Source organism: Anolis carolinensis, chromosome 2, assembly GCF_035594765.1.
Source record: "Anolis carolinensis isolate JA03-04 chromosome 2, rAnoCar3.1.pri, whole genome shotgun sequence".
Classification (NCBI taxonomy): domain Eukaryota; kingdom Metazoa; phylum Chordata; class Lepidosauria; order Squamata; family Dactyloidae; genus Anolis; species Anolis carolinensis.
In genome coordinates this window covers 209,044,070-209,054,012 of record NC_085842.1, presented here as the reverse complement: position 1 = coordinate 209,054,012, position 9,943 = coordinate 209,044,070, and the positions used below count along the sequence as shown (strand labels likewise).

The 9,943-nt window shown below is 42.6% G+C and overlaps 1 long non-coding RNA gene across 1 annotated transcript; it reads left to right on the top strand.

The window, feature by feature from the left end:
* Positions 1-1,571: 1,571 nt before the first annotated feature.
* LOC134296513 (uncharacterized) lies at positions 1,572-9,462 on the top strand. The gene is made up of 3 exons (XR_010003295.1): positions 1,572-2,223; positions 7,713-7,784; positions 9,326-9,462. It is a non-coding gene; the product is annotated as an uncharacterized LOC134296513 (long non-coding RNA).
* Positions 9,463-9,943: the final 481 nt, after the last annotated feature.

Here is a 9,943-nt window from a genome sequence, read left to right as displayed (position 1 = left end):
GTCTCCTAAATGTCACAGTTTGACCACTAAAACACACTGAGGGTATTTATGATTGAAGGTGGTCTTGCGGGTATACCTAAAGATACTAGCTCCATTCAAGCATTGCCGATCTGGGTTGAATCAACATGTGAGCAAGGGAGCACCTTGTCCCACTTTCTATTGTTACTTACCTCCCATGGAAAGCAACAACTTTGAGAAGAAGTTCCTGTTCACACAAAGAGTCTCAATGTTAGCAAAAATGCTGATTTTCCACACATGAACAAAAACCTCTCCCATTCAGACTTGCTTTTCTTGTAAAGCAGTGGTTCCCAACCTATGGGCCTCTGGGTGTTTTGGATTTCTGCTCCCACATTTCCTAACAGCTATTAAGCTGGCTGGGATTTCTGGGAGTTGAAGTCCAAAATGCCTGGAGCCCAAAGATTGGGAACGACTGATGTAAAGAAAGTGGTAATAGAGAGGGCCGAGCTGGATGCTCCTTCTCTTTACATGTTGTCTTTCTATTGTTCCCACATATATATTGTTGGCAATGGGACCTGCAACCATTTTTATTATGTTACCTAAAAATCCTAAGTGCTTGAGAGTGATACAGAAAAAGTAGTCAAGGTATTGCCAGTGGCTAGTACATATATTGCAAATTATTGGAAGAGAGATCATGTGCTCCCATCTCAGTACTATTGTGGGAATGTATTAAATAACCCATTTCTGATGGAACTGAACAGGGATATAAATTCTGTCACAGGTATACCTGGTGAGGAAACACAAGAGGGCCTTCTTGATGGCTGCTCCCAAAATTTGGAACTCTTTCCCATAGTAGCCTTGGCCAATCCCTTTTCTGCTGTCCTTCTGTCAAATGAAATATGTTATAGCCAATTAATTGGTTGTACAGTGTATATGCCTTCATGTTGCCTATGGACTTATGGGAATTCCATGACTTTCACAGAGTTTTATTTGGCAAGGGGTACTCAGAGGTGACTTTGAGAGTTACTTCCTTTGAAATTTAGCCAACAGTACTTCTTATTTGTTGATGGTCCTCTATCCAAGTACTAACTGGGACTTGCCCTACAGCCAAGAGTAGACAGCATATGGCGCCTTTAGGGTAGTTAGGCTCCTTCTAGTGTGTGTACATAGTACTTTTATTCTTAATGGTGGTGTAATTGTTTTTACATTGTTTTAAATTGGTTGTGTTTTGATGGACTATTTTGTTTAATTGCTGTTGTTAACATTTTTCCATCATTGTTTTTTAGATGTAGTTTGCTTTAATCGATGCTGTGAGCCTTTTGAGGTCCCTGCTGAGGAAAAGGTGGGCATAAATTAATTAGACAAATAGATACCAGTTACAGATGCCAGGCTCTAATCTTGAAACATCCTTGCCAATAACTTCTAAACAATCAGAGCAGGTTAGTAGACAATGTGCTTCAGCAAACATTTCCATCTCATGATGAAAGTGGCATACAACTGGATTCATTCCGGTATATCCTAGGTCCACATAGGACCTATTGGATGCCTATTGCACAGAAAACATCAGATTCCATTCCTGCTTCCTTCTGACCTTTCTCAAGTGCAGAGAGAGAATTCAGGTTGTTTTGACAAGGTCTGCAGCCTGCACTCCTTGGAATTTCATGGAGGAAGGACACAGAGGCGAGCAGCTGCGGGGACTTTGTTACTGAAGACAGAACTCAATTAATAAGCAATTTCTATTCACCTATCAAACCCAATGCAAGGGCAAGCGGGTGATCTGCTCACCGGTGATTATTGCTTCATTTAAAACACTCCTGCGTGGTAGGTTTATGGAGACATTAGATGTAGCCCTGAGGCTCCTGCTGGTTATAGATGTGGCCATCAGTGTCACAAAACATTCATTCCTGGACCTCACAATGGAGCAGGGCAGGGATATGAGGTGGCCTTTTGCAGGGGGTGGGGGGAACCAAAAGATGAAGGGAGTAAAGGCAGCCAAGCAATCATTATTGATGTAATAATGACCCGCATCAACAGTGGTTTCTGCATTGTGCAGTGCAGGAAGTGTGATGTTTTGCTGCCTAACTCTTGACTGGGACCCAGTTGTTGTTATGCTCCTGTTTCAATCCATCTGTGCTCCATTGCCCTGTGGTCAAGGCTGCCATTGCTGCATGATGGTGATGGATGGGACTGCAGAGAAGAGTCCTCGCCAGGGTAAAACCCATACCTCACATGAGGAGAAGGAATCATGGGACCTTCCAGGCACAGGTGAACTATGACTGAAAAGAATACTGGGAGTTGCAATTCAAGGACATCTGAAAGGCTGTAGGGTCTCCAATTTTATTTTATGGGTAAAGGTCCCAGGAAGAGCTTGAGGGACATTCTTCAGGCCCCGCCTATCTCCTTGATCTCATCTTCCCCTATGTACTGGTGCAGACTCTTAGATCTTCTGGGCAGGCCCTTCTCTCGCTCCCACCGCTGTCTCAAGTGCTGTTGGTGGGGACAAGGGAGAGGGCCTTCTTGGTGGTGGCCCCCCACCTTTGGAACACCCTCCCCAAAGAGATAAGGCAAGCCCCATCACTATCATCCTTCTGCAGGGACATAAAAATCTGATGGTTTCAACAGGGCTTTGAAAGTAATTAATCTGAAACCCTAGACTCTGTCAGAGTGCGGTTCGGATAAACACACATGCAGCAGAAGATTCACGTAGAAGCACTGGTACCAGTAACGAGGCTTGAGACTTCAGCTATCTATAAACAGGTTTACTGGTGAACGGAAAACTCTCACAAGACAATATACATACAGACAGAGTGGAGAGAGCAGATAACCAAAGAGAGAATACAGGAAGCAAAAGGTTATATATAAACACCTCTGCTGTATGATGCAACACTCAGTTAACCCTTTACACACTTGCATAGTGGACAGCAGACAGTGCATGCTGCAATCACAGTATATGATGCAATCCCCAGCACACATTGCATACATGACTCAATTACATTTAAACAACTCTCTATATACAATCATTCCCACTTCAACAGACTCAACCCTGACCACCAGATGGGTCCCCGCCTTGCAATTTACACACTTCCACAGCCCTTCGACATGTCATTGCACTAGCTTAGCTGCCCTATAACTACTCAGCAGGCCTGAAGTTGAGTAACCCAAGCTTTGTTCCTTGCCATTAGTTGCACTTTATTTCACCCCCTGGCTCTATGGTACTTCGTTGCATGAGCCCTAACCCAGTTCCTACAGTTGTCTTGACTAATCCTGGAATTATGTCCATTGGTAGCTGAATATCACCCAATGGAATAGTTTTGAAACTGTTTTTAAAATAGTTTTTAAACTGTTTTAAATTAGTATATTTGTTTTAACGGCGCTCCATGCAGTCATGCCAGCCACATGACCTTGGAGGTGTCTACAGACAACACCGGCTCTTCGGCTTAGAAATGGAGATGAGCACCAACCCCCAGAGTCAGACATGACTGGACTTAGCGTCAGGGGAAACCTTTACCTTTTATATTTGTTTTTAATCATATTATGTTTATGTTTTATTACAGGACTGTTGTATGTTCTATGTGGTATTGAATGCTTACCTATGTGTAAACCTCCCTGAGTCCCTTCCGGGAGATAGAGCAGTATATAAATAAAGTGTTGTTGTTGTTGTTGTTGTTGTTGTCTTGGAGTGTAAATGTCAAGCTTCTATCCCAGGTTTTCCAAGCTTTGATCCACTATTCAGCCCCTGGCATTTCCAAAAAAGAGTAGGGATGAACTGCACCTCCCAACCCTGTAGAGATGCTGTCAATCAGGACAGTAATGCTGAGCTAGATTAAGCAGTAGGACAAATTGGATCTATAGCAGCTTCTGGTGTTCTTGATTTGCTTAACTGTTGTCCATACCAGTCCCAGCAGTCTGTATTGAATCTAAAGCATTCCACAAGTAGGCCTTACATTCATTGCTGCTGCAGAATATATCCCAACTTAAAGGGACAGATTTTTTTTAAAAAATGAAGAACATATGGAATTGCCTTGTTCTGAATCAGATGTTATCGTCTAGGGGTGATAATATACATTCAGTTTGAGGCATCCGTAGGGCTTTGCGTTCTATTCAGAACAGCATCATCTCGTCAAAGGTTCAATAAGGAGTCCTTTCATCACCCTGCTTCCTAAGATCCCTTCTTAGTGAGACCAGAAGTGTGCAGAAAATGTGGTAATTCAGGACTTTGCATGACTTTCTCCTCAAGCAAAACAAACATTATTTCTATTCAGAAAATGCTGTATTCTGCACTGAAATGTGGACATTTATAGAATGGTGTTATGCTTGAAGTTCCCATAAACATGAAGATGTTTTCACATGGGATCGTAGTGTCAGAGGAAAAGATCAAATTCCTCCCTTACTAAACAGTCATTATAGTTTGAAAAAGATATAGTGCCCAAAGGCAGTTTGACCCAAAAAGGGCATAGACAGGGGTAGAGGCAGGCTCAATATGAGATAAGTTTAAAACATTTGCCTCAGGTGTCAAATTATCTCCTTCACTCATTTTCTCCAGCTGCTGCCTTATACCACGTAAACCCTTGTTGCTACTCTTTAGGCAGTAGATATACAGAAACCTGTCACTTTTATACTTGATGTGTATCTTAGACACTCACCAGCATTTCCATTCCATCCAGTTTTGTGGAAATCTTTTGGGATATATTGTTGTTAATTTTTCTTAACACCTATGTTACTTTATTTATGTTTCTTATTGTGTGGTATGTGTGGGTTTTTTTCAATGGTGTGCTCTTTTGGCTGTATGCATTTAGTTTTTTTAAAATGTCAGGAGTGACTTGAGAAACCGCAAGTCGCTTCTGGCATGAGAGAATTGGCCATTTGCAAGGACGTTGCCCAGGGGACACCCGGATGTTTTGATGTTTTTACCATCCTTGTGGGAGGCTTCTCTCATGTCCCCACATGGAGCTAGAGCTGATAGAAGGTGCTCATCCATGCTCTCCCCAGGTTGGATTTGAACTGGCAGCCTTCAGGTCAGCAACCAAACCTTCAAGTTGTCAGTTCTGCTGGCACTAGGGTTTAATCCACTGCGCCACCAGAAGCTCCACATGCATTTAGGTACATGTAAAGGTTTTCCCCTGACATTAAGTCTAGCCATGTCTGACTCTGAGGGTTGGTGCTCTTTTCTAAGCCGAAAAGCTGGCGTTGTCCATAGACATCTCCTTGGTCATGTAGCTGACATGACTGCATGGAGCACCATTACCTTCCCACCAGAGCGGTATGTATGCATTTATCTTCCCCTAAGTGATCATAGGAAAAGAGAAAAATGAATTCATTATTCTTTAGTTGCCTTCAAATTACAGGAAACTACAAGACAATACATAGGCTTCTGTTAGTAATTTTATGTGTCTTAGAGTTGTGGTTAGTTTGTGTGTCTTTTCCATCTTTTCTGGAACTAATAAAACCTTTCTGGTTGGTGTGGATTATTGGTACCATCTTGAATACAGCTGGAAAGGAGTGAGCAAGAAAGTGGCATTTGTGAGAGTATGTTCTAACTCAGCACAGATGGGATCAATATTCCCTCATCTGCCTTTCATCAGACCAGGAAGGCCTCCGTTTTGTCTGGATTACACCTCAGTTTGTTCTCTCTCATCCACCTCATTGCTGGCATTGGGCACTGGCATAGAACCACTTCCTTGAAATTAGATTGCAAGGAGTAGAGCCAGCCCTAGGTAATTTTGGGGGGTAGGTGAACCAAATCTTTGCTCGCCCCTGAATTTGGCGGCGTCCCCCCCCCTAAACCAATACCTGAGAGCTGGCGCGGCGGGGACCATCGCTCACCAAACGGCTGAACGAAGAAGGCCAGGCTCCAGTACAGCCTAGCACATCTAGGGAGACCTCGCGAGGTCTTGTGAAGTCTTGCGAGGTCTCCTGAGAAGAGCATGGCCTTCCTGGAGCCTGGCCTTCCTTGTTCGGCCGTTTGGCAAGCAATGGTCTCCGCCGCTGCTGCTGCCGCCGGGGACCATCGCTCGCCAAATGGCCGAATGAGGAAGACCAGGCTCTTCTCAGGAGACCTCACAAGACTTTGCGAGACCCCGTGAGGTCTCCCTAGAAGAGCTAGGCCTTCCTGGAGCCTGGCCTTCCTTGTTCGGCTGTTTGGCGAGCGATGGTCTCCGGCGGAGGCACCTGGAGAAACACTGGCGCTAAATTTACATGGGGGCGCTGTCAAGGCCTTGACAGTGCCCCTCTTTGACGTGCGCCCCAAGCGGCAGCTTCAGCCGCTTCAATGTTGGACCGGGCCTGCAAGGAGCAACAGTGTTGGGCTCATCCCATCCTGGTGACACTGACACTCCAGACTCTAATTAAACTCTTCCTGAAATTTCATGTATATTGTAAGTAGCATGGAGGACAAAATGGAGTCCCACAAAGTTAAGGGCCATTGCATCCAATAGAAGTTCCCCAGCATCATTTTCTGAACTTCTCCAATATTAATGGAGTTGGAAAGTCTCAAGAGAATATTGTCTCCTTGTCTGATCTGTTGATTGTAATAAATTTCATTCATATTAGCTCCAAGTCCAATCTTAGCGTGGCAGCCCATAAAGATACCATGGTTGATGGTTGATGCTATCAAAAGCCAATGTGACATCCAGATGAAACAGTCAGGGACAGAAATCTCTTGACTTCCTTGCATCATAAGTTGTGTTCCAAAATGACCAAGGCTATGTCATTCCTGTAAAGTGGTATGAAATCAGAGTGAAATGGATCTAGATAAGCTATCTAATTCAGGAACACATGTGGTTGAGAGGCAATCATATGCTCTAACATTTTCTCCAGCAACAAAGGATTGAGCAGTAGCACTGTCTGGTAATGATCTGGCCATTTGCCTTTTCAGAAAATTTCTGGAGAGGGCTTGAGCAGTTATAATTGCCACCTATGAATTGCATTGGCAGACGTGAGGGTGGACAGATAGATCCCATATAGAAATGAGGAAGGGGCCAGCAGGGAACAGATGAGCAATTTCTGGGCCAGCAGGGGAAAAGAGGCCAGGAACAATTTTTTGCCAGTAGAGAGAGAAGGATTGATTGGACTAAGTTCAAGTCTGTGTTTTAATGAAGCTGCTAATTAGGTTAATATTCTCTGGGATTTTGCTCTCATTCTCTGCTTCTTCTCTGTGTCTTGATGAATTGCTCCTCATTTGGTTCCACTTCTTAAAAAGGACTAGGGAAAAGATGGAAGAGGGGGGCATGTCTGGAGAAGCCAGGAATGCAAGAGAAGGAATTTCTCTTGCGTTCTCTGTGTGACTTCACACTGCATCTCTGGGTGGAAGGCTTTTGGAAATGGTTCAAAGGATGTATCATCTGAAAAGCTGCTGCCAGAGACCCACTCCAGAGCTTGGATCCGATTTCTGCTTTAAAAGGCCATTCCTTGAAAACACTGCAAGCTTCCAGTGTACTCCCAGACAGAGAACGAGAGCAGTCAGTTTAGGGCTTTCAATGAAAGCATTCCTTTCTTCCCTCCCCACCCCAAAAATCAAGCAGATGAAACAAAGAACAGGTTTTCAAGGTGTTCCTTTTGTAGAAAAAAAGAACTAGAGATGCCCTGTGAGTTTTGAGAATACAGCGAGCAGATAATTGCCTTGTACAAAGTAGACTATTTTGTCCATCCAGCTGTCTAGGTTCTTCTGAATCTTGTAGTACCTCTGTGTATTATTACTTCAGCATTTTATAGCCTACTTTGCTTGTAATTTAGTAACAACATACTCTGCTTGACAGTGATCCTCTCCAAGGTGTCAAGAAAAGAAAACCCCATCTAGTGGAAGGGCCAACTGTGCATGGGGCTGACTAGTAAGTAATTCCTATAAACCCTCGTAGAATAAATTCATTTGCAAACATACGGGTTTGGAAGATTGGAAAACGGCAGCAAGCATAAGCAGTGTAATCAATCTGAGGTCGAATCTGCAGAGGTTGCACTGCCTGGCTAGTTTAGAATATGTTAGGCTGCTTCCGCTAGGAGCTGGCTTTTAGTTTCAGGGCTGCCAAACTTTCTTTGACACAACAGTTCCAAAGGAGAACATTTCTGTGGCATAGCGAGATGAGAAATAGTTCAGAAGATGCATTTTTGAATTGATTTTCATGAAGAGAGAGAATCAGGAGCTGTACACAGGTAGGTATACATCGGTTACCAAAGTAGATATGCTCCTGGATATTCCTTCTTTAACAGAAAATTTGGTAATAGATGCAGAAATAATATAGATAGGATAGATTCCTATCTCAAAAAGAAGATAAAAGGGATAGTTGCTGTACACCATAAAAAGAAGAGCAGCTCAACATGTTCCAACATTATGCACATGTAAAATATGTAATAATTATTATTTCATTTTTACCCACCTCTCCTTAGTGGCTCTAGGCAGGTTAAAGAATAATTAAAACACATAAACATTGGAAAAATATTACAAATACATATATTAAAATGTATTCCTATGAAGGCTACATATAAAAACATATTTGAATAAAATACGTATTAAAATACACAAAGAGATTAAACAAAGAACGCGCATATAAAATTCATGCTGAAAGACTGGCTGGGTAGGCCTGCTAGGAGAGCTAGGTTTTAAAATTCCAACAGCTCATTTAGCTGTTGGGGTTCTTCTGGCAGATCATTCCACAATCTTGGGGTGGCTGATGAAAAGTTCCTCTGGGTGACAGCTGCCAGTTGAGTACTGGCAGGCTGGAGCAGACGCCCCCCAGAGGACCTCAGTGTCTCGGATTGTATAGGAGAAAGCAATCCTGAAGATAACCTTGACCAAAACCATGTGGGGCTTTTAATACCCTGTTTCCCCTAAAATAAGACATCCCCAGAAAATAAGACCTAGTAGAGGTTTTGCTGAATTGCTAAATATAAGGCCTCCCCCGAAAGTAAGACCTAGCAAAGGTTTTGTTTGGAAGCATGCCTGCCGAACAGAACACCAGAGCATGCAGGATCCGTAAATGTATGTACCATAGAGTGTTGTACATGGAAATAATGGTAGTAACAAGAAATTCTTGATAGGATTCACAGTTTGTCTGGTTATGCTGGTTTGTGATTACAACTACTGTACAGTATATAATAAATTTCATTTCTTTTGTTCAACAATAAATGTGAATTCTTCTTCATGGAAAAATAAGACATTCCCTGAAAATAAGACCTAGAGCATCTTCGGAAGCAAAAATTAATATAAGACACTGTCTTATTTTCAGGGAAACAGGGTAGATCCTCCACCCCTGCAGGGGTAAGTTGTAGCTATGATACTAGTTCTTACTAGGAAATGATCTGTCTATGACAATTTGGAGATATTGTATAATCTACTCTACACTAAGGTCCTCTGGGCTATTTTTACTCCTTCCAGCCGAAACCTGACTGACAACCATTACCCAGAGGACCTTTTCTTCACCCCACGACTCTGTGGAATGACTTGCCAGAAGAGTTCTGATAGCTAAATGAGCTTTCAAAATGTAAGACACAATTAAAGACCTATCTCTTTCGGCAGGCCTACATCAGTTAATTTTAAACTCTGAATTTGAAATGTATATTCTATTAGTATTGTGTTTTAATCTTAGTACTATGTATCTTAACATATGTGTTTTATGGTAGTGTATTTTATCTGTGTGTTTTAACCATGTTGCATCATGCCTTGAGCTGTGAGGAGGGTTGGATAACAAACAAATAAATAACAATAACAGCAGCAATAACAACAATATACCCAGAGCTCCCTCGTGATGTGCAATAAAATGCACTGATAGCTGGTGGGTTCTATGTTAATGAGACAGGACAACAATTTTCTTGTTTTTATTCCAAAGTGTATAGAGGCCATTGAAGATAGTCAACTTGTTTTGGTTTCAGCACCCTGGAAAGCTCATTTAAAGTATTGGTTAAAGCTCAGAGTGGATTTACTGCCTCACTCGCATAGAAGCTACGACTGGGGGAAGAAATGACCTAGCCACTATCATAGCATCTGGACTGAAGA